General features: G+C 39.3%; 1 long non-coding RNA gene across 1 annotated transcript in view; it reads right to left on the reverse strand.

Annotated features, from left to right (window-relative positions):
- Positions 1–10,807: 10,807 nt before the first annotated feature.
- Positions 10,808–24,690, reverse strand: part of LOC307176080 — a 197,974-nt gene continuing 184,091 nt past the window's right edge. The window contains exon 3 of the long non-coding RNA XR_013824596.1: positions 10,808–10,944. This is a non-coding gene — a long non-coding RNA (uncharacterized lncRNA). The remainder of the gene's footprint in view (positions 10,945–24,690) is intronic.

Consider the following 24,690-nt stretch of genomic DNA (forward strand, 5'->3'; position numbering starts at 1 on the left):
AGACTGCCTATTTTCTCTTCATTTGTTTGGTCTGGTGGGTTTTTACCTTGCTACTTCATCTGCTGTGTGTTTCTCTGTCTTCTCATTATGCTTAACTTACTGTGTTTGGGGTCTCATTTTCTCAGGCTCCAGGTTTGTTGTTCCCGTTGTTTTTGGTGTCTGTCCCCAGTGGCTAAGGTTGGTTCAGTGGGTTGTGTAGGCTTCCTGGTGAAGGTGACTAGTGTCTGTGTTCTGGTGGATGAGGCTGGATCTTGTCTTTCTGGTGGACAGGTCCACATCTGGTGGTGTATTTTGGGGTGTCTGTGACCTTACTATTTTAGGCAGCCTTTCTGCTAGTGGGTGGTGTTGTGTTCCTGTCTTGCTAGTTGTTTGGCATAGGGTGTCCAGCACTGTAGCTTGCTGGTCGTTGAGTTGAGCTGGGTCTTGGTGTTGAGATGGAGATCTCTGGGAGGCTTTCGCTGTTTGATATTACGTGGAGCTGAGAGGTCTCTGGTGGACCAATGTCCTGAACTCGGCTCTCCCACCTCAGAGACACAGGCCTGACACCCGGCTGGAGCACCAAGACCCTTTTGGGAGGTCTGAGGTCTTCTGCCAGCGTTCAGTAGGTGTTCTGTAGGAGTTGTTCCACATGTAGATGTATTCCTGGGGAGGAAGGTGATCTCCATGTCATACTCTCCTGCTATCTTGAAGGTCTCCCCCTTTGCCCATTTTTAAAATGGCTCTCAAAGAAAGAAGAAAATGCAAATTTAAGCAAGTTAAAAAATGACCTAAAATGTAAGAGTTCTTTATGTTTTCTGAATACACGTCTTTTATCAGATACATATGATTTGCAAGTATTTTCTCCCATTTGATGGGTTGTCTTTTCACTTTCTTGATGATCTTTTTTGAATCACAAAAGATTTTACTTTTTTTTTTTTTTTTGGCGGTACGCGGGCCTCTCACTGTTGTGGCCTCTCCCATTGTGGAGCACAGGCTCAGCGGCCATGGCTCACGGGCCTAGCTGCTCTGCAGCATGTGGGATCATCCCTGACCGGGGCACGAACCCGTGTCCCCTGCATCGGCACACAGACTCTCAACCACTGCGCCACCAGGGAAGCCCAAGATTTTACTTTTGATGAAGTCTAATTCATCAATATTTTTTCATTGCTAGTGCTTTTGGTTCCGTATGTAAGAAATTATCACCTAAAGTCATGAAGACTACCTCCTATGTTTTCTTCTAAAAGTTTTATATTTTCAGCTTATAAGATTTAGGTCTATTATCCATTTTAAGTTAATCACTATGTAGGGTGTGAGGTAGAGGTTCTGCTTTAGTCTTTGCATGAGGACATCCCAGGTATCCCAGCACCATTTGTTGAAAATCCCATCAGTTAATTTTTAAAATCAGAGTATCAATAAGTTACTATTTTATAGATATCGTATATAGCATATTTGAGTACACTTTTTATTAATTTCCTCACTTGCTTAAATTTCTCTTTTCTTTCCTCTGTAAGAGCCAGGACTTATCAGTTTTGTTTACCACTGTATTCATAATGACAAGGACAGTGCCAGGCATATATTATGTACTCAAATATTTGTTTAGTAACTGAGTTTGTACCTTGTAAGGCTGCTAATATATGAATTCAAATTTCAACCAAATTAGAGCATTCTGAAGTATTTCCCAGGTACCAATTGCTTCTCCAGCACAGTGACTTCTCACCCCTGGCATCTCAGAATGCAGCTGAGTAGAAAGTGGAAGACACTACATTCAGGTACCAGATTGTCCTTATATAGGACCCCACAACCAACCTTCTGCTAGATATACCCATCTATCACTTCTTAAAAACAGCAACAAAGATGTCTTCCACTGCTCTTAGGAAGAAATAAAAAAATGAAGTAGGGCTTCAAGAAGAAAAAAGGAATAGAAATATACATTAATAGACTTGCATGATTTTGAGGTTCCCAACCAGGGCAGTATTTTTGTGGTTGCCTCAAGGATGTCTGCGAAATAACATCCTTGTTGAAAAACGTTAGTGCTGTTAAAAAGAGCACATGGACCAAACTCTAAGTTTTTGCTTTGCCTTTTACTATGATATAACCTTGGGCAATGGTGCCTTTTTTTCTTCATCTGAAAAGAGGGACAAAAATGACCTATGCACAGGATAATTGTAAGAATTGAAAGAGACTTGGCCTTAGTCTGTTCAGCTGGTATAATAAACTACTATAAACTGGATAGCTTATAAACAACAGAAATTTATTTTTCGAAGTTCTGGAGGCTGTAAAGTCCAAGATCAATGTGCTGGCGGATTCGGCATCTGGTGAAGGCCTGCTTTCTTGTTCATAGATGGTGCCTTCTTGTTTGTGTACTTACGTGGTGGAAGCAGCAAGGGAGTTCTCTGGGTCCTTTTTTATAAGACCCTTATCCTATTTATCAGAGCGGAGCCAAAGGCCCCACCTCCTAATTCCATCATCTTGGGTGTTAGATTTTCAGTATACGAATTTTAGGGGACACAGACATTCAATCTATAGCAGATACCATATACTACCAAATCCATTGTCAGTAAGGTATAGATATCTGCTTCCTTACCCAGTTACTCTCAGAAGAGAGCAAGCAGTGAAAACTGTAAGAAGAAAGAATTATAAATGAGGAAGAAATGTCCTTTGAAAATGACCATGGTTTCATATGTTGATAATTTGTTTCAGTTCAGGAGGCCATACACTGTGCCAAATAGAATTCTATTGGTCATAGAAATTTTCTAAATTGCTCTTTATTTTGTTTTCTTCCCTATGCTTGGGCACTAGGCAGACATTTTCCATGAGCTTACTCAGCTTTTAATAGCAAGACTGAGTCTCTCAAGTCTCTTTGTATATATAGGTCATGAACTCGTAAATCCTGCCTTCCTGTAAGCAATATGGTATATTGGAAACAAACCTGAATTTGAATCCCGTGTTTTCTCCTTACTAGCTGTGTGACTTTGGACAAGTTGCTACAATGCTCTGAGCTTCAATTTCTTTAGTTTTAGCTTCCTTTTCAGTTGAATGTGGGTGAATTATAAAATTTAAGGAAATACTGAAGAACCAGGACTTAAAAAATAGAATAGAACCAGTGTAGTCTTGGAATCTAAGGATCCACTGGACTTTTTTTGGGGGCGGGGGTTGGGAGAATGCTCCAACACAGGCATCAATCGGTTCCGACTCTCTCCATCTATCATCTGCCTTAAGATTTGAATTCCCAAGGGAAAAAATCTGATTGGCGTAGCTTAGATCATGTGCCTACCCCATGGCCCTCTAACAGTCTTACTAAGACTTCAACAGATGGTAGAGAAGATGCACTGTGGTCTTTTCTTCTTTTTCTTGCTCTGTGAAGAGTATTGCTTGATAGGAGCTTGAGTACTGGAAAAGGGACTCAACCAACCCATAGTGATCTAGCAAAAAGAGGGCTGCAGTCATAAGTTGCTTGACCTTACTTCTTTCTAGCCCTTCCCGTCTCTTACCAGTGTCTCCAGCTGGCCAAAGCCAACTGGCAGCTTGATGGCAAGAGAGCCCATTGATACAGTTTATATGAAGTCAGCCTCCTAGGGAACACAGTAGAGAAGAGTGGAAAGTGAATCTGTAGGGGCTAATGAAAAATATTTGTAGCTTGTGCGTATAATGTCCCTAAAATATTCATGGTAGTGAATTCTTTCTTCCCTCTTATTTAGAAAAAGGTCTCATGATTTCTCTTATCCCAGAAAAAATAACTATGCATGCAATCCCTGATTCAGGAAATTCCTAATAATTTGGAAGTGGCCAAAGGCAGGAGTCAGCAGGTTTCTCTCCACTTCTTCCCTGGTGCAGCCTGATCTCAGCAAGGCCCAGCTCCAGCTGTGCCCCCTCCTTGAAGAGCCTCATGGAGGCTGTGGGTGGCAGTTCCTCCTACGCTGGTGGCTCTCTGAGCTGCTGCCAAGACTGGAGGAAGCCACTTCAAAAGACACCACCACACCACTGATAAATGGAATCAGAAGGGCCCTGCTTCAGCCCAGACTGTCTCTAAGCACTTTTCACCAGGCCCCATTCTTGAGGATGCATTCCTCTTCTAAGTGGATTTGGGTAATGATGGGGGGGCCTCTCTACCAGGCAGCCATTTGTCAAATACAAACTCATCCCTCAGTGTTAGGAATACGGGGAGATGAGGGGTTCAGCTTGAAGAGAAGAAAATGGGGTTTCTGCCATGTCCTGTCTATAGGTTCCCTCTAGTTCCTATTTGCTAAATAAGGTTGGAATACTTTTCAGTTTACTCTCAGAAAACAGATCATTTGTAATCTCTGAATGCGTTAAAAATAGACCGACTCAAGTTAAATTTACGTTTTTCTGCCATAGTTTTCAAGTGAATTCAATCACTATGATTCCATGGTTTAGGAAAATAACAAAATTAGATACTTGTAGTAAATGAGCCTTTGTTTTTTTTTCAAGGACAGCATGACATGGTGAGGGGAACACAGAAGTGAGGCTCCCAAACCTGGATATTCGTATCTGTTGAACTTGGGAAAGTCATTTCTTCTCTTTGGGCCTCAGCTTCAACATTTACAGTGACAGTTGGATAGGAAATAAAGTGATGATTCAAATACACACGGTGGCCAAATATACCCTAGAGGAATGTTCTACAGCAGATGTGATGAGAAGGAATTAGCTCTAGAAGGGAGGAAGTATGCTGTGATCAGGGACGGCTGCAATCATTTCTGATTTGCCTTTTAAACTTCCTGAGTTGTGGATTCCAAGTTTTACTCTCCATTTTTCTTTATGCCTTTTTCTGTTTTAGTATTTTCATAGTAGGGACACAAGGATAGGATTGTTTGTGTGACATGATTTTGCTTTTTTTTTTTTTTTTCTGTACGCGGGCCTCTCACTGTTGCGGCCTCTCCTGTTGCGGAGCACAGGCTCCGGACGCGCAGGCTCAGCAGCCATGGCTCATGGGCCCAGCCGCTCCGCAGCATGTGGGATCTTCCCGGACCAGGGCACGAACCCGTGTCCGCTGCATCGGCAAGTGGACTCTCAACCACTGCACCACCAGGGAAGCCCCAATGGATTTTTAGATTACACAAATAAGTGATAACACACAGTATTTGTCTTTCTCTGACTTATTTTACTAAGCATGATACCCTCTAGGTCAGTCCATGTTGTTGTAAATGGCAGAATTTTATTTTTTATGGCTGAGAAATATTTCATTGTATATGTGTGTGTGTGCACGTGTGTGCGAGTATGTATGTGTCTATATGTATGTATGTGTCTATACGCATGTGTCTATATGTACGTAGGTACATATGTGTATGTAGGTGTATATATATCACATCTTTTTTATCCATTCATCTGTTAATGGACACTTAAGTTGTGTCCGTATCTTGGCTATTGTAAATAATGCTGCTGTGAACATTGGGTTGCATGTATCTTTTCGAATTAGTGTTTTCATTTTCTTCAGGTGGAATTGCTGGATCATATGGTAGTCCTATTTTTAGTCTTTTGAGGAACCTCCATACTGTTTTCCATGTGGCTGTACCAATTTATGTTCTCACCAACAGTGAACTAGGGTTCCCTTTTCTCCATATTCTCACCAACGTTTGTTATTGGTACACTTTTTGATGATAACTATTCTGACAGGTGTGAGGTTTTATCTCATTGTGGTTTTGATTTACATTTATCTGATGATTTGTGATGTTGAGCATCATTTCGTGTACCTGTTGGCCATCTGTATATCGTCTTTGGAAAAGTGTCTTTCTATTTTATAATCAGGTTTTTGATACTGAGTTTTATGAGCTGTTTATATATTTTGGATATTAACTCCTTATCAGTCATATAAATTGCATATATTTTCTCCCATTCAGCAGGTTATCTTTTCATTTTGTTGATGGTTTCCTTTGCTGTGTAAAGTCTTTTAAGTTTATATAGGTTCCATTTTTTACTTTTGCTTTTGTTTCTCTTGAGAAGACAGGTCCAAAAACATATTGCTAAAATTTATGTCAAAGAGTATTCTGCCTATGTTTTCTCCTAGGAGTTTTATGGATTCAGGTCTTACATTTAGGTCTTTAACCCATTTTGAGTCTATTTTCATTTTGGTATGGGAAAATGTTCTAATTTCATTCTTTTAAGTGTAGCTGTCCAGTTTTCCCAGCACCACTTACTGAAGATACTGTCTTTTTAAAATTGTATCCTTGCCTCCTTTTTCATAGATTAACTGACCTTATAAGTGTGTGGGTTTATGACTTGATTCTCTATTCTGTTCCATTGATCTGTGTGTCTGTTTCTGTGCCACTACTATGCTGTTTTGATACTGTGCCTATGTAGTATACTCTGAAGTCCGTAAGCATGATACTCCAGCTTTGTTCTTTTTTTCTCAAGATTCTTTTGGCAATTCGGGGTCTTTTGTGGTTCCATATAAATTTTAGGATTATTTGTTCTAGTTCTTTAAAAAATGTGATAGCTATTTTGATAGGGATTGCATTGAATCTGTAGATTGCTTTGGGTAGTATGGACATTTTAATAATATTAATTCTTGCAATACAATACATAAACATAGGATATCTTTCCTTTTTTTTTTGTATCATCTTCAATTTCCATCTTCATTGTCATATAGTTTTCTGAGTATAGGTCTTTTCACCTCCCTAGTTAAATTTATTCCTAAATAGTTTATTCTTTTTGATGTGATTTTAAATGTGATTGTTTGCTTGCTTTCTCTGAGAGTTCACTATTAGTGTGTATAGAAAAGCTACAGACTTCTGCATATTAATCTTGTATATTGCAACTTTACTGACTTCATTTACAAGTTCTAGTAGTTTTTCTGTGGATACTTTAGGGTTTTCTACATATAGTATCATGCCAACTGCAAATGGTGACTATTGCTTCTTCCCTTCCAATTTGGATTCCTTTTGTTTCTTTATCTTGTTGATTGCTGTGGCTAGGACTTCCAATACTATGTTAAATGGAGGTGGGAAGAGTGGGTATCCTTGTCTTGTTTCTGATTTTAGAGGAAAAGTTTTCAGCTTTTCACTGTTGAGTATGATGTTAGCTATGGGTTTATAATAGATGGCCTTAATTATATTGAGATATGTTCCCTCCTTACCAACGCTAATGAGAGATTTTATCATGAGTGGATGTTAAATTTTGCCAAATGCTTTTTCTTCATCTGTTGAGATGATCATGTGATTATCATCCTTCCTTTTGTTAATGTAGTGTATCACATTGATGGACTTGCAGATACTGACCCATCCTTGCATCTCTGGCGTAAATCCCACTTAATCATGGTGTATGATCCTTTTTATATACTGTTGAATTCAATTTGCTAATACTTTTTGAGGATTTTTACATCCATATTCATTAGAGATACTGGCCTATAATCTTCTTTTCTTGTAGTGTCTTTTGTCTGGTTTAAGTATCAGGGTGATGTTTACTTCATGGAATGAGTTTGAGAGTGTTTCCTCCTCTTCAAATTTTGGGAATAGTTTAGTTTGAGAAGGATAGGTGTTAGCTCTTGTTTATTTGTTTGGTGGAATTCCCTTGTGAAACTGTCTGGACCTGGACTTTTGTTTTCTAGGGGTTTTTAAATTATAAATTCAATTTTACCTCTAGTGATCAGTCCATTTAGATTGTCTATTTCTTCCTAATTCAGTCCCGTAAGGTTGTGTATTTCTAGAAATTTGTCCATTTCTTCTAGGTTGTCCAATTTGTTGGCATATTACTGTGGCAATTTGTTAGGGTTTTTTGTATCTCTGTAATGTGGGTTATGTCTCTGCTTTTCTTTCTTATTTTGTTTATTTGGGTCCTCTTTTTTTGCTTAATGAACCTGGCTTAAGACATCAATTTTGTTTAAATTTTCAAAAAAACAGCCCTTGGTTTCATTGAGTTTTTTCTATTTCTTTTGGTCTATTTTAATTATTTCCTCACTTCTTCTGACTTTGGGGTTTGTTTCTTTCTCATTACTTTAGATGGTAGGTTAGGTTGTTTGAGATTTTTCTTGTTTCTTAAGATAGACCTATATTGCTATAAATTTCCCTCTTAAAGCCACTTTTGTTGCATCCCTTAGATTCTGGAAAGTTGTGTTTTTATTTTCATTTGTCTCCAGGTATTTTTTGATTTCCTCTTTGAGTCATTAACCCATTGGTTTTTTAGTAGCATGTTTAGTCTCCACATGTTTGTGTTTTTCCCCTTTTTCTTCCTATAATTAATTTCTAGTTTCGTATTGTGGGCCAAAAAGAAAAAATGCTTGGCATTATTTCTACCCTCTTAAATTTGTTGAGATTTGTTTTGTGTATCGTCTATTATAGCTTTTTGATTTATGGTTACCATGGGGTTATTTGTTGATCTGTATCTATTGTTTTAAACTGGTGGCCATTTAAGCTCAAACGCATTCTAAAAGATCTACATATTTTTACTTCCCTCTCCCACACTTTGTGTTTCTGATGTCAGATTTTACATTTTCATGTTTATCTCCCTCAATTCTAAATGATAATCTTGCTGGGTAGAGTATCCTAAGTTGCAGGCTTTTTCTTTACAGCACTTTGAATATATCATATCACTCTTTTCTGGCCTGCAAAATTTCTGCAGAAAAATCAGCTGATAGCCTCATGGGGGGTTCCCTTTATACAACTTTTTCTGTTTCTGCCTTTAGAATTCTCTGACTTTTGCCATTTTAATTATACTATGTCTTGGTGTGGTTCTGTTTGGGTTCATCTTGTTTGGGACCCTCTGTGCCCCCTAAACCTAGATATCTGTTTCCTGCTTCAGGTTTGGGAATTTTTCAGCCATGATTTCATCAAATATATTTTTAACCCCCTTTTTTCTCCTTCTTCTGGGACCCCCTTTAATATGAACGTTGATATGCTTTTTGTTGTAGTAGAGGTCCCATAAACTGTTCTCATTTAAAAAATTTTTCTGTTTGTTGTGATTGATTTCCATTATTCTATCTTCCAGATCATGTATGTATTCTTCTCTCTTACCTAGTCTGCTTCTATTCCTGTAGTCCTTCTATTGTGTTTTTCATTTCAGGTATTGTATTTTTCAGTTTTTTTTTTTTTTTTTTTTGGTATTTCAGGTATTGTACTTCCTTGTTGAAATTTTTGCTGTGTTCATCATCTATTCCTTTCCCTAATTCCATTAGCATTCTTAATACAAAAGCTTTGAACTCTTTATCTGGTAAATTATTTATGGTTTCATTAGTTGTTTTTTTCAGGGGTTTTCTCTTATTCTTTCAATTGAAACAAATTCCTGTCTTCTCATTTTGCTCAAGTTTGTCTCACTAAGAAATTAGGTGAAACACTTAACCTGTTGCAGTCCTAAAGGGTTGTCCTTTTGTGGGAGCTTCCCTATATAGTCTGTGTGCCCAGTGGCTTTGGTAGGAGAACTGGATCAGATGTGAACATGAGTCATGTCTTCCCCCAGGGTGTGCTGGCAGCTATCACCACTAGAAGGTGGACCTGGAGATGGACAGCCTGGAGCCAGTGCCAGGTGTTAGCTGGGGCTTCTCCTCTATTCAGTGGCCAGCACTACCCAATTGGGGATGGGGCAGGTCCCAAGTTGCTGGAGCAGAAGTCTCAGGGTTGAGTCTCAGCTGGCTCCATTTCCTCTAAGTGTGGGCTGTCCCACCACCCAGCACTGCACCCTGCCCCAGAGGGGTGCTGTCCTGGAGCAAGAACAGCTGGAGCAGCCACAGGCTGTGGCAGTCCTGGCCCCGGTGACAGTTCTGGGCTGCCATCGATGTACTGCCTCAGTAAGGACCAGTAATTTCTTTCCCCGATCCTGTTCAGATGCTGTTCTGGGTCTAGGCCGTCTTTGTCCCTCACAACTGCACACTCCCCTTCGCTGCTACAGCCCTAGCCCTACGGTGGAGTTGACCATAGAGCAAGAGGTGCTGGTGCAGGCTCTTGACGTGGGCTATGGTGTGGGCTGGGATGGTCATGGGAAACTGGCCAGAGCCCCATGCAGTTTCAATCTGCTTCCAATGCCTTGTTTTGGGAGTGTGTGTACACTCTTCAAGAGTGGAGTCTAGGTTTCTTGCAGTTTTCCTGTTACTTCCACTTGTTTTCAAACCACCTAAGGGAACCTGACTTTCCAGCACTGGTCCCCAGGGTTGGGGTACTCAATATGTGGTTTGAACCCTCATGCCCCAGGGAGGATCCTGGCCTGTGTAATCCCCCTCCCTCCTCTTTTGTGTTCCCTTCCAGGGGCCCAGGTTCTAACATGATTGCCTCTCTTCCCTTCCTACCCAATTTCGTGTGGCTCTTTTTTACAGCCTTGGTTGTACAAGGGTCTTCCTGCCCGTCTCCAGTTAGTTTTCAGTGAGAATTGTTCCACATGTAGATGTATTTTTGATGTGTTCATGGGAGGAGGTGAGCTCCACATCCTCCTACTCTGCCCTCTTGATCTCCCCTCTTCTATGCATCAATATTGTTAGAGTGCTTAGAATAGTACCTGGTGCATAATAAATGGTACATAAATGTTTGTTTATAAAAGAAGTGGCCATATGGTAAAATCTCTGGTTCGGGAAATTCCTAATAATTTGATGTGGCCAAAGGCGTGAGTCAGCGGGTTTCTCTCCTCTATATTTTTAATGTAGACACTTAAGAAACTTGATTAGCATTCATGGGCTTAGGAGCCCAATTCCCCACTGTTAATTATTAATGAACTCAGGTATCACTTGGGGCCTCTCTGCCCATTAGAGATTTTGGTAACTTTGTCTTAATGCTCTAGGACTCAACCATTAGGAAAAGTGTTGAGTCCTCTCCCTAACTTTTGAACATGTCTGATATTGTAATAGGGATTGGAAACTGGATAAAGTACCTTTCTCTGTCATGTAAAAGAGGGTCCTACATTTCAGTGTAGGATGCTGACTGTCCGGTAAGCAGCAACTCCTTCCATTCCTAGTGTCACTTCCTATTCCCAGAATGCTGCTGCTGGAACTCCAGGCATCAAATCCTAGTTGTAGACCAGAAGAGAGATTTCCTAAAAAGTGAAAGGAAAAAAAACCCCAAAACCTTATTGATTCTTTTTAAAGGAGTCTTAGAAGAAATTCTAGAAAATAATTCTGCCTTTATCTCTTTAGCCAGATACTAGAGAGGATCAAAAATAATCTTTTAGATGAACACACATTGTCAAGGGATAGATATTAGGAGGTAACTTTTCAGTTTTTACATGCAGTTCCCTTGGCACCATTCCCAAATATCTCAGACCCATGTATGGACATGGGTGTATACTCCGTCTCACCAGCCTTCAGAAGAAATCTATCTCATAATATTATATTTTGAGACTTACTGAAGTTTGTTATAGGTTTAGAGATGTAGGAATCACAGGTAAGCCATTCGGCCACTTAAGCCTGTCATGTTACCCAACAACACTTTTCTGTGCACCCCCCCATTCCTTCCAAAAACTTTTTTTAATTGTGATTAGCTTTTTTTTAACTCAGCATAGTTCTCTGGCGATTCATCCAAATTGTTATGTGTATTAAGACTTCACTACTTTTTTAAAAATAATTAATTAACTTATTTATTTTTGGCTATGTTGGATCTTCGTTTCTGTGTGAGGGCTTTCTCTAGTTGCGGCGAGCGGGGGCCACTCTTCATTGCGGTGCACGGGCCTCTCACTGTCGCGGCCTCTCGTTGCGGGGCACAAGCTCCAGACGCGCGGGCTCAGTAGTTGTGGCTCACGGGCCTAGTTGCTCCGCGGCATGTGGGCTCCTCCCAGACCAGGGCTCGAACCCGTGTCCCCTGCATTGGCAGGCAGATTCTCAACCACTGCGCCACCAGGGAAGCCCCCAAAAACTTTTTATAATGTCAGAGCTTCCAATATGTGACTTTTTCTGCTGCCCACAGACCCCTGGAACATACTGCCTAGCTCTCTCCCTGTTTCCCCTCAGTTCTTTGAGGGAAGTGATGATCAGCTAGTTAGAAGGCTGGAGAACAAGAATAAGGATAGCAACCAACCATTTATCAAGTGTCTGGCATGTGGCAAATGCTCTGTTATGTAACTAATTTTTATAACAACCTATCGAGGAGGCTGCTGTCATCCCATTGTCACCAATGAGGAAATTCAGGCTCAAGAGACTATAGTAAGCGGCCCAATTGCATTGAAGCAGTGCTTACGTTATTTGCGGCTCATACATTTATTCACTTGTGCGTTCTTTCATTCAATATTTCATTTTCACAAAAGTCAATGAGGACATAAATGACAAACTGGGGTTACAACCAGGGGCAGTCAAATAAGCTCTCTGTTTTATGTGATTTTCCATCTAATTCTTTTCAAATCTTCTCTCCTCCAGGACAAACAGGCCCCCTTCCTTCAACTCTCTCTGAAATTACAAGGGTTTCTAGATCCCTTATCATAAAAGCCTCCTCTTGACACGTTCTGGTTTGTCAGTGCCATTCTTGAAATGCTGCTCAGACCTGAAACTAATTCTAGATGTGGACAAAAAGCAAAACCAAACAAACTTTAATTCAAGACACTTCTTTTAATGGTAGACGGTCAGATCAAAGAGGGCAACTACTCTAATTAGAAGTTGTGTTACTAGCACCAAGTGCTAAGCCTAGCACAAGTTGAATAATGAGGTTTTGAAAGGGCTTGGGGTTGTACAGTTTAGTGATGACTTTATTTAGTGGAATGTGAGAACTGTCTACAGATATCTGAAGGGTTGTCATGTGGAACTGGGATTCGAGTTGCCTTTGTTGCTCGTAATAACCTTCTATCAATAATAATAACCATTATTTATGCAGCACTTTCTAAATATCCACTAAGTGTATGACTTGGAATATACTTTATTCCCTATAACAACTTTATTATTTGGGAATTATTATCATTTTGGAAATACTATTTCTATAAAATACAGAAAGCAGCTGAGGTTTGGAGAGTCAAACTATTAATACTTAGGAACACTCAGAATAAGTAGCAATGAGAATCAAATCCATAGCTCTGCTGACTTAACCCAAAGCAGTGAAATTACTGAATTTTTGGACCATTCTCATTTACGCCCAAGGCCTCAATTTCTCATCTGTAAAACAAGCAGTTTGAGTCCTAGGCTTTATAGAAGCAGTAGTGTGCTGGAGCCCACGTGGAATCTGAGAGCGGATGGGTTTATTTTTAGAAATGCTGTGAGCTGGTTTTAAACACAGCATCACTGGCAATTAAACTATGTCGACTGCACATTTAACGTATTACGTTAAAATATAAAGTGCTCAAATTCATTATTTTCTAATATTTGACTTCATCTCTTTTATCTGTTCTCTTTGGGATATGAATAGCTATTGCATCTCTATGGTGGAAATAAATGTTATGAAATAGCTGTGCTACTGCCGTCTTTTCCCAGCTTCCCGTTCAGTGGGGCCATTTTATAGCTTGTTATCTGCCAGATGGGAGTATTTACACCATGAAAATCGGCAAATACTACAAATCAAGGTGTGGTTTATTGTTTTGTTCATTGTATTGACTTATGAAAGTGATGGAAAATATAATACAGATTAAAGTTAAAATGTCATATCTATAGGCATTACAGCTGAGTTGCACAAAAAATAGGGAAATATTCTCCCAGTATTTGAAAACCATGATCCAATTCATAAAAGAAAGCACTCAATGTCTTTGATGAATGAAAGACGTTCCATCCAAGTTTGTTGTTTCACTTTGTCTTATTCATTAACATAAATGGATGTTGGTTGATATTTTTAATTTGTCAGTTGGAAAATAGGTTAGCTATAATGAAGCATTCAGTAGTCATTGAAAATATTCAGCGAGAATCATTTGGCTATAGGGAATTTATAATAATGTTATTTCTATTTATTAACTTGAGCTACATAGCCTTTATAGACATAAAGGATATATGTTTATATATAAATGTAGATATACACACACACTCATAAAACACTGTGGAGCTGGTTGTTCAATGCTCACTAGCACATACTTAAACTGCATATAAGGCCTTTCTTATCTTTGATATTTTAGGCATCTAACCAGGACCAGAAGGTAGACACCACAAAATACCAAGCACTATGAAGAGTTAGAGAGGTAGTGAGGTCCCCATCACTATGCTGATGACAAAGCCACTTCACAGGGCAGAGGAGGATGCAGATGATGTTGGAGCTTCCTCTTCTCCAATCAATCAGAAAGTTTCATAGCAGCTAAGGAAGAGGACGCCGGTGTGAAAGGTGGGTACAGTGTATTCACAAGGCAGTAGCCAATGGCTTGTGAGACTTTCCAGAGTCTTATCTATTTGCTGATATCCCTTCATGAGCTGAAACTTTCTGGAGGGTCAGAATACATGACTCCTTGAGCCTGTTTCCTCCACTTCTGTGTAAGCTTCCTCAATGGCTGTGTATCTTAGGTGTTTAGGTATTAGCCTCTCACGTGAGAGTTTATGTTTCTTGGGTCTGAAGACTGTCTGCCTATAAATAAGAGTTGTTCAGGAAATCTTTTTTTTTTTCTCTTTGAGTGCATTTTGAGGAAAATCATTATAAATTCAGTTTGTTCTCCCTTTTAGTTCCTCAAACTCTAGAACTGTGCAGAGGTTATAAGAAAACCTTCTCTCAATAAATTCTCTCTACTGCCCCATCCTTAAAAACAGAGCGGTTTTCTCTTCATCAATAGACAACATCCTGGCATGTTAGCCGTAGATTACAATGTTTAACTGTGATGATTTCCTTAGAACTTCAGGACCAAATTCAACTGAAGCAAACCGGTGAATACGTTTTCTTTATTAACTTGGCATTGATACTTGTTTAACATCAGTGAAAAGCCAAGTAGAGGGAATTTGAATGTTAGGAAGTTAATATTGATTGAGTGTGCACTGTGTTCCAGAATTGTTCTAAACACATTATGTATGTTTTAATCTTCATCATTCTACAAGGGAATAGACAGGCTGAGAGGTGAAGATGGCTTACCCAACAGCAAACCAAATACCTTGTAGGTGGCAGAACTAGGATTTGAACCCCCCATTCCAAATACTGTTGTTTTTCATATCAGTCCCTTTGCCTCTTTGTAGAATGCTTCTATTTGTAAATAGATGTTTCAACAGTTATCTATAGGATAACCATTCAATTGATATTTCATAATTATTTATAGGAATAGAGTATCATAGTGACAGAGTGAAAAGGAGTATTTGAAAAAACTGTGGAGATTGCGTTAGCTGTTTTTGACTGACTCAAAGACATGAAAAAAAAAAACCCGCCCAGAATGGGTCTGAGCCCTTAAACCCGTGAGACCCATATATTCTGCTGTCAAAGACCCCGGTTCCCCACCCGCAGGTTTCTCTAACCACTGACCCACAGCCTCCTTGCACATGATTGAGTTCCGTCTCCTTCATTCCCTGTCCAGCTTCTCTAGGCTTCTCCTTCTCTTCTGCCGCTTCTCACTCTTCATCTCTCCAGAAAACACTTGCAACCATTTCTAGCACTTAAAACCCTAATGTTAGCCCACTGGCCCCAGGAATGTACACTAAGGCACTAGCTGCAACATGGTTTTCCTCATTTATTCTGACTCGTTATCTTTAGAGTTGTCAGTACCACTGAGGGTATGACCTGGATACTCTGCCATGGTTCACATGAACCCAGACCTCACAAGAACCCGATGAAGTGTTTGTTAGGCTTAAAACCATGCACCAGCATGCGGCAAATCTCTGTATCCCTCATAACTTCCTTACTTATAGACACCTGCTGCATTTCTTCCAAGTAGCCTTAGCTCTTAACATCTTGTACAGGGATATATGTGAACCCATTACTAACTGAGGCCAAGAAACAAGACCCAGAACTGCTGAAATGACTTTGCACACACACATACTCTTGGGAATTCAGTAATGGAGTAAACATAACTCCATATACATTAGTCTGGTATAACCTACAAAACAAACATCCTAAATCTGTATTTTGGCAATACTGCACATGTGCAGGTTTCAGGACACTTCCCTAAGTGGCCTAAGGATTAAGAAACCAGTATCTTTTAGAAGGAGAGTGATAACATTGATTTATGCTTTAAGGGCTTATAAATGATGGAGACAGAATAATTCTGAATAATATGCAGAAAGTATATGCCTACTGAGCTTCAAAAAAATGATGGTTTCTAAGTCAACCGCTGAGTTTTCCGAAAGACACTTCTAAAAACTTTTGAGAGACACAAAAGAAAAAAAAGAAAGAAATAGAAAGTCTTCTCAAAGCAGTTACACTCTGTTCTCTCCCTTGTGCATTTCAAAGAAGCTATTCAAAGCTAGTACATTTTAACATATAAACCAGGACTATGCAACTAGCCCAACTATCAATTTATGTTCTTTTTTTGAAACAACTTGTATTTTGCAATCCACTCTCCCTTTTAATTATTACAACAATGACTTAGAATAATGTTTCTCTTAACTAACGCAGAGGTTGTATTCTCATTACCCACTGCATTGCTAGTCATTTTTTTTTCCCACCAGCATTTGGCATTCTACAGCAGGTATGGGGTTTGTATCTTCACAGGCCAGCCTGTCTGGAAAGGGCTTTATGGCAGTGCTACTGAGTATGTTCTCCCCTCAGCCTCCATAAAGTGGCCACTTCCTTGATTTCCACAACTGCCAAGCTGGAATAATGTCACCTTCTTTGGGTGGATGCTAGGAGCAAATGAAATAGCTCTCGGTACATGCTTCTTTCTCTGTAACAATTATTAATTACTAATCCTGTCCTCTTCTCCATAGCCCTTTCCTATCCCCCTTCACTGCCCTTTCAGCTGTGGTGATTTCTGGGAGGAAGACATTGGACTTCGATTAAGAAGGGCTTATTGCCATCCCAGTGCAGCTAATCATCATGTTGGCCTGTTTTCTCAATTGTGAAAAGACTGAGTTACGACCCAGTCTGATTATCTTAGCATTGCTTGTGGTTTTTATGTAGTCTAACTTTGACTATTTTCTATGTACTGGACACTGATCTAAACAATTTACAAATGTTTATTTCATTTATATATCTTTAAGGGGATATTTTAAGTTTTAAAAATCAAGGTAAATATATTATTATCCCAGCTGGCAGATGAAGAGGTGGAAGCACTCAGTGGATACCCAATTTTCCCAAAGCTTTAAAAGGGAAACAAAGCAATTTGAATTCAGACTACAAAGCTTCTCCACCACCAATCCAACCCATGGCATGGCCTCTTTTGAAATTTCCAGCATCAACTTCCCTGACTTATTGGTTTCGACCATTCAGCACAGGCCCTGTAGCCAATTAAAACCATTTCCATGGTCACTACTAATTCAATCTGACTCACTTCTACAGACACTGCTTTCCTGAATTGCTTCTCTTTTTTATCCCTTCCTCTGCTTCTTTTTCTCTCCAACAAAAATTGCGTTCCAGGAGATATACTCAGGACTGAGGATTCAGAAAAGAATACTAAGATTGTTGGCAGTCTGAAACACAGCACAGTGTAACTGTGTAGGAGGGCAAAGATAGATTTGACACAGGAAAACTGTCATGTCACATGTTATTTCCCCCTGAGAGGCAGAGAGAAAGAGAGAGAGAGTTAGAGACACAGAACACATAACAGGAGAGTCACACAACCAAGCAGGGGCATAGAGACAGCAAATAGAGTGGACAGAACCATAAACTCTCCCTAGGGAGCCTTGGGGAAGGTTTCCCAGAGGTGTTCATATTTGAGCCGAATCTTGAAGAAAAGGAGGAGGCATTTCATGTAAAAATATGGAACATTCTAGGCAAAGAGAAGACTAAGGAAAAGGCCCTATTTTGTGTCAGGAATGGAGCATTTAAAGGGACTGGCCTTGGGGAAGGAGAGAAGGAACTAAGTTTGAAAGGGGTGACTTGCAGGCAACATCTAAAGGGTGTGTGCGTCCATACTTACTTAAGATGTTTTTATCACTTCTGGTGAGCACTATAAAGCCACTGAAAGATGATCAGATTTATCCTTTACAAGCTTATCTTGCAGATACTCTGGAGAAGACACTGGAGTAGAAACCTCTTGTAGTAGTTTTGTTAAGAAATGATGAGGTGATAAACCTTTAGCCAGACTCATCAAGACAAAAAGGGAGAGGGCTCAAATCATTAAAATTAAAAATGGAAAAGGAGAAGTTACAACTGACACCACAGAAATACAAAGGATCATAAGAGACTACTACAAACAACTATATGCCAATAAAATAGACAACCTAGAAGAAATGGACAAATTCTTAGAGACAACCTTCCAAGACTGAACCAGGATGAAACAAAATATGAACAGACCAATCACAAGTACTGAAATTGAAACAGTGATTAAAAAACTTCCAACAAACAAAAGTCCAGGACCAGATGGCTTCACAGGTGAATTCTATCAAACATTTAGAGAAGAGTTAACACCTATCCTTCTGAAACTCTTCCAAAAAATTGCAGAGGAAGGAACACTCGCAAACTCATTCTATGAGGCCACCATCACGCTGATACCAAAACCAAAGATACCACAAAAAAAGAAAATTACAGGCCAATATCACCGATCAACATATATTCAAAAATCCTCAACAAAATACTAGCAAACCGAATCAAACAATACATTAAAAGGATCATACAGCATGATCAATTGGGATTGAAGAATCCTAGGGATTCTTCAGTATCCTCAAATCAATCAGTGTGATATACCATATTAACAAACTGAAGAATAGACGACACCATATGATCATCTCAATAGATGCAGAAAAAGCTGTTGACAAAATTCAACACACATTTATGATAAAAACGCTCCAGAAAATGGGCATAGAGGGAACTTACCTCAACATAATAAAGGACACATATGACAAACCCACAACTGACATCATTCTCAATGGTGAAAAGGTGAAAGCATTCCTTCTAAGATCAGGAACAAGACAAGGATGTCCACTCTCACCACATTTATTCAACATAGTTTTGGAAGTCCTAGCCCTGGCAGTCAAAGAAGAAGAAATAAAAGGACTCCAAATTGGAAAAGAAGAAGTAAAACTGTCACTGTCTGCAGATGACATGATACTATACATAGAAAATCCTAAAGATGCTACTAGAAAACTACTAGAGCCCATCAACGAATTTGGTAAAGTTTCAGGATATAAAATTAATACACAGAAATCTGTTGCATTCCTGTACACTAACAACAAGAGATCAGAGAGATTAATGAAACAATCCCATTTACTGTCACATCAAAAAGGACAAAATACCTAGGAATAAACCTACCTAAGGAGGCAAAAGGCGTGTAACTCTGAAAACTATAAGACACTGATGAAAGACATCAAATATGACACAAACAGATGGAAAGATATACCATGTTCTTGGATAGGGAGAATCAATATTGTGAAAATGACTATACTACCCAAGGCAATCTACAGATTCAGTGCAATCCCTATCAAATAACCAATGGCATTTTTCACAGAACTGGAAAAAAACATTTCTACAATTTGTATGGAAACACAAAAGACCCTGAATAGCCAAAGCAATCCTGAGAATAAAAAACAGAGTTGGAGGAATCAGGCTCCCTAACTTCAGACTATATTACAAAGCTACAGTAATCAAAACAGTATGGTACTGGCACAAAAACAGAAATATAGATCACTGGAACAGCATAGAAAGCCCAGAAATAAACCCATGCACCTATGGTCAATTAATCTACAATAAAGGAAGCAATAATATACAATGGAGAAAAGACAGCCTCTTCAATAAGTAGTGCTGGGAAAACTGGACAGCTACATGTAAAGGAATGAAACTAGAACATTCCCTAACACCATGCACAAAAATAAACTCAAAATGGATTAAAGATCTAAATGTAAGGCCAGACACGATAAAACTCTTACAGGAAAACATAGGCAGAACACTCTATGGCATAAATCACAGCAAGATCCTTTTTGACCCACCTCCTAGAGAAATGGAATTAAAAACAAAAGTAAAGAAATGGGACCTAACGAAACTTAAAAGCTTTTGCACAGCAAAGGAAACCATTAACAAGACAAAAAGACAAAGAATGTGAGAAAATATTTGCAAATGAAGCAACCAATAAGGGATTAATCTCCAAAATATACAAACAGCTCATGCAGCTCTATGTCAACAAAAAACAAACATCCCAATCAAAAAATGGGCAGAAGAGCTAAGTAGACATTTCTCCAAAGAAGACATACAGATGGCCAAAAAGTACATGAAAACATGCTCAACATCACCAGTTATCAGAGAAATGCAAATCAAAACTACAATGAGGTATCACCTCACACCAGTCAGAAGAGCCATCATCATAAAGTCTACAAACTGCTGGAGAGGGTGTGGAGGAAAGGGAACCATCCTACACTGTTGGTGGGAATGTAAATTGGTACAACCACTATGGAGAACAGTATGGAGGTTCCTTAAAAGGCTAAAAATAGCCCACTCCTATACATATATCTGGAGAAAATCATAATTCAAAAACATATCCACCCTAATGTTCATTGCAGCAGTTATTTACAATAGCCAAGATGTGGAAGCAACCTAAATGTCCATCGACAGATGAATGGATAAAGAAGATGTGGTGTGTGTGTGTGTATGTGTGTATATATATATATATATATATATATATATATATATATATATATATATATATACACATACATATGATGGAATATTACTCAGCCATAAAAAGGAATGAAATAATGCCATCTTGCAGCAACATGGATGGACCTAGAGATTGTCATACTGAGTGAAGTAAATCGACAAATATCGTATGATATTTCTTATATGTGGAATCTAAAAAAAATGGTACAAATGAACTTATTTACAAAATACAAACAGACTCACAAATTTCAAAAACAAACCTATGGTTACCAAAGGGGAGACGTGGAGCGGGGATGGATAAATTAGGAGCTTGGAATTAACATACACACACTACTATATATAAAACAGATAACCAACAAGGACCTACTGTATAGTACAGGGAAGTCTCTCAATATTCTGAAATAATCTATATGGATAAAGAATCTAAAAAAAAAATGAATATATGTAAGTGTATAGCTGAATCACTCTGCTGTACTCCTGAAACTAACACAACATTATAAATCAACTATACTCCAATTAAAAAAAAAAAGAAATGAGGGTCTGAATTATAAGGGTGAGAATGAACATAGTGAGAAAGGGACAGATATAAGATTTGTTGATGTAGCGCTGGCAGGACCTAAGGGTAGAAAAGGAAAGGGGAAAGATGACTCCAGGATTTCAAGGTCATAGAAGGTGGGAGTGAGGAGTCACAGTCTATTTGTTCTTCCTCTTCAGTCCTTGACATGAGTCCCCTCCAACCTAAGTACATCCCTCCTTGCCTTATCACCTACCCTTGTGAAACAGAAAACAGCAGCCCCCATGGGCACAGAAGCCCTGAGTCAGCAGATCCAGTCCCAACTCATCCCCCATCTCTGCAGCCCTTTTACAAGGACCCTCCAGTGCAGCCATGCTGGTGGCCTGGCCACCATCTCTGGGCTATAACCTCCTCATTCTCTAGTTCTTCTCCTGCCAGCTTTGGAAATGCCCTGATTTTTCTCTGTTCCACAAATCCCAACTGCAGGGTCCATAGACTATTTAACCTCCTTTAACAATCACTGTCTTCTGTGAAATAGAGATTGAGAGATACTTGCTTCAGGTTATGCTGAAATCCAAGTCCCCTTCTATTTTTGGTAGATAAAGTAAATGTGGGAAAACGTTCATTCATTCATAAATGTATTCATTGAGCTGGCAGCATGCCGGATGGGTGAAATATAAGGTAAACATTGCCTATGGGAGTACAAGGATGGGTGGGGTCCCTGTGGCCACGGAATAGATACTATGGCATTAGAGAGGCAGATCGTGAAACAGATGAGCCAAGTAATGGAATAATGACAGATGCAGTGATTAATAGGAAGGGAATATTCAAGATGCAGTGTTGGGGAATAAGTGGGCAGGGGTGGACTTGCTTGAAACAGGTTCATAAGGGAAGACTTCTCTGAGCAAGTGATACTTAAGATCAGAAAGACAAATGAGGAAGTAGCTACAACATGCAAAAACATATGAGTAAGATGCTATCTAAATAATAAAGCACAAGTCAATATTGACCAGGAATAAAGGTAAACACTTAGACACTCTTTTCCTATCCCTATAGAAAGCCAGTGAGGAAGTCATGAAATCTTGGGGTATTTACCATGCTGTGCATGTACGGGACACTCCACTTTTAAGAAACCCATGTTGTCCTTGTATATAAAGGCAGAAATGGGTCTGTTGGGAGATACTACACCAGGGTTTGGTCAAAACCATCTATGAAGAGTGAGATAGTAAACATTTTAGGCTTTGTGGACCATATGGTCTGTTGCAGCCACTCAACTCCACCACTGCAGCACGAAAGCTGCCATAAACAATGGATAAATGAAGGAGCATGCCTCTGTTCACTAACGTTTATTTATGGAGGCTGATGCATGAATTTTCATGTGTCAAATCTGATTCTTTTGATATTTTTTCAGCCATTCTAAATGTCCATCAACAGAGGAATGGATAAAGATGTGGTATACACACACACACACACACAGAGACACACACACAATGGAATGTTACTCAGCCATAAAAAAGAACAAAATAATGCCATGTGCAGCAACATGAATGGACCTAGAAAGTGTCATACTGAGTGAAGTAAGGCAAACAGAGAAAGACAAATATCATATGATATCGCTTATATATGGAATCTTAAAAAATGGTACAAATGAACTTATTTACAAAATAGGAATAGAGTTACAGATATAGAAAACAATCTTATGGTTAGCGGGGGATAAGGGGATGGGAGAGGGATAAACTGGGAGATTGGGATTGACATACACACACTACTGTATATAAAATAGATGACTAATAAGGACCTACTTTATAGCACAGGGAACTCTACTCAGTATTCTGTAATGGCCTATATGGGAAAAGAATCTAAAAAAGAGTGGATATATGTATAACTGATTCAATTTGCTGTACACCTGAAACTAATGCAACATTGTAAATCAACTATACTCCAATAAAAATGATAGAAAAATCTATTCTTAGTTTGCAGACTTACAAAAACAGGCAGTGGGCTGTATTTGATCTGCAGGCTATAGTCTGGTGACCCTTACTGTTCAGCAAGGTGGTTAAAAGTACAAACTCTTTAAAAAAAAAAAAAAAAAAAGTGCAGATTCTTAATCAGACTGTCGGGTTTGTTTCCAAACTACTCCATTTGCCAGTGGTACATTTTCATGTCCAGGTCAAAGAAAAATTTACTTTGATCCTGCTTTGTTCTCTTATCTTTCTATCCTTTTCTTAGGCAAACTTCTTAAAAGAGTAATCTGTACTCCCTCTCTGCAGCAAATTGTGTTTTACAAAAAAGGCTTCAATAATGCTTCTTGTCTCTGATGCTCTTCCAGAATCATGCCCCCTCCCTTAACCCCCATCAAGAAGTAGTATTTGTGTTCCCTCCCCTTGAAACTGGACAGACCTTTGTGAATACTTCAACTAATAGAATGCTACATAAGTGATGCTACGAGACTTACAAGCTGGATCATAAAAGGTAATATAGCTTCTGCCTGCCTTGTTTAGGACCTGTGCCTATGGACCCAGGAACTGCCATGTAAGAAGTCTGTAATGACTGTTATTTCATCTTAAAGGCTTCATTAGAGAAGTCTCCAAAGCAGATGTGGACATAGGCAAAGAAAGAGCTGTCTATGTGTATTGTGTGACTGGAGTATAAGGCATCTGGGGCAGAGCGTTGGCCAGTGATGTCAGCAGAAGCTTAGGCCAGTGATGTCAGCAGAAGCCATTTCATAGAAGACTTAATTATAGGTTTAGGATGTTAGACTGGACCTTAAGGGCAATATGTGGCCATTCTTTAATGGCCGTATATTTCTGTTTCAGAGGGACCACTCTGATTGCAATAGTAAGGCTGGATTAGAAGGAAGAAACAATGGTTTTGAGAGACCTGCTGAGAAGAAGCCCCTGGTAGAGTCTGAATGATGAGGACTTAAAGAAGGGCAGTGGTAATGGACATGCATAAGGGAATAGGATCAAGAGAGATTCCAGAGACCAACTGGGAAGAACACTGCCTATCTAGCTAATGGACAGAAATCAAAACAATTGGTATTTTAGTATCTTCCACTACTGTCATGTTAATAGAATAGATCCCTCTTTTATATAGCTAAGCCTCCTAGCCTTTCTCTTTCATGACTTTTTTCTCCTGTCAATACGCAGTATGGTTCCCATGTGGGTGGTTCATCTCCCTTCTCTTTAGCAGACAATGGGGAACCGCTCCTTGAATGCAAGATGCCACAGATAAGCTCAAAGCTGGCCCGATATGGTGAAAGGGCTTCTGGGCTCCCCCTGTGTAGCACCTGCCTCTGTAGACTACAGATCTGGTCCCCTGAAAATACCCTGGGAACCCAGTCCTGAAGCATCCTCCCAGCTGTTATCTTGGCACAATCACTGTGTTCTGGGTTTTTAATCTGGGAGATTAAATCTTTACATGCCTGAGTGGAAAGATCATATCCTTGTAATTTTTCACCTATATAATTTCTCAGATGCCGTAGTTTAACCTGTTGTATTTATGGCCCAACTGTAACTTAGAAGTCTTGTAAAATGACAATTTCAAAGGACAGCTCTTTCAAGTTGCCACTCAGAGCAGCTTTCTGAGTGAGTGTAGTGAACTGTGGTAAAACTGATCATTTCAGTCAATTAGATTTTTAGGCTAGTCACTTTTTACTGTTCTGAAAAAGAGAACGAAAGCATTTGAAAGCTAGAATCAATTACTGTCTAAATG

Source organism: Stenella coeruleoalba (genome assembly GCF_951394435.1).
Source record: "Stenella coeruleoalba genome assembly, chromosome: 17".
NCBI classification, from domain to species: Eukaryota; Metazoa; Chordata; class Mammalia; order Artiodactyla; family Delphinidae; genus Stenella; species Stenella coeruleoalba.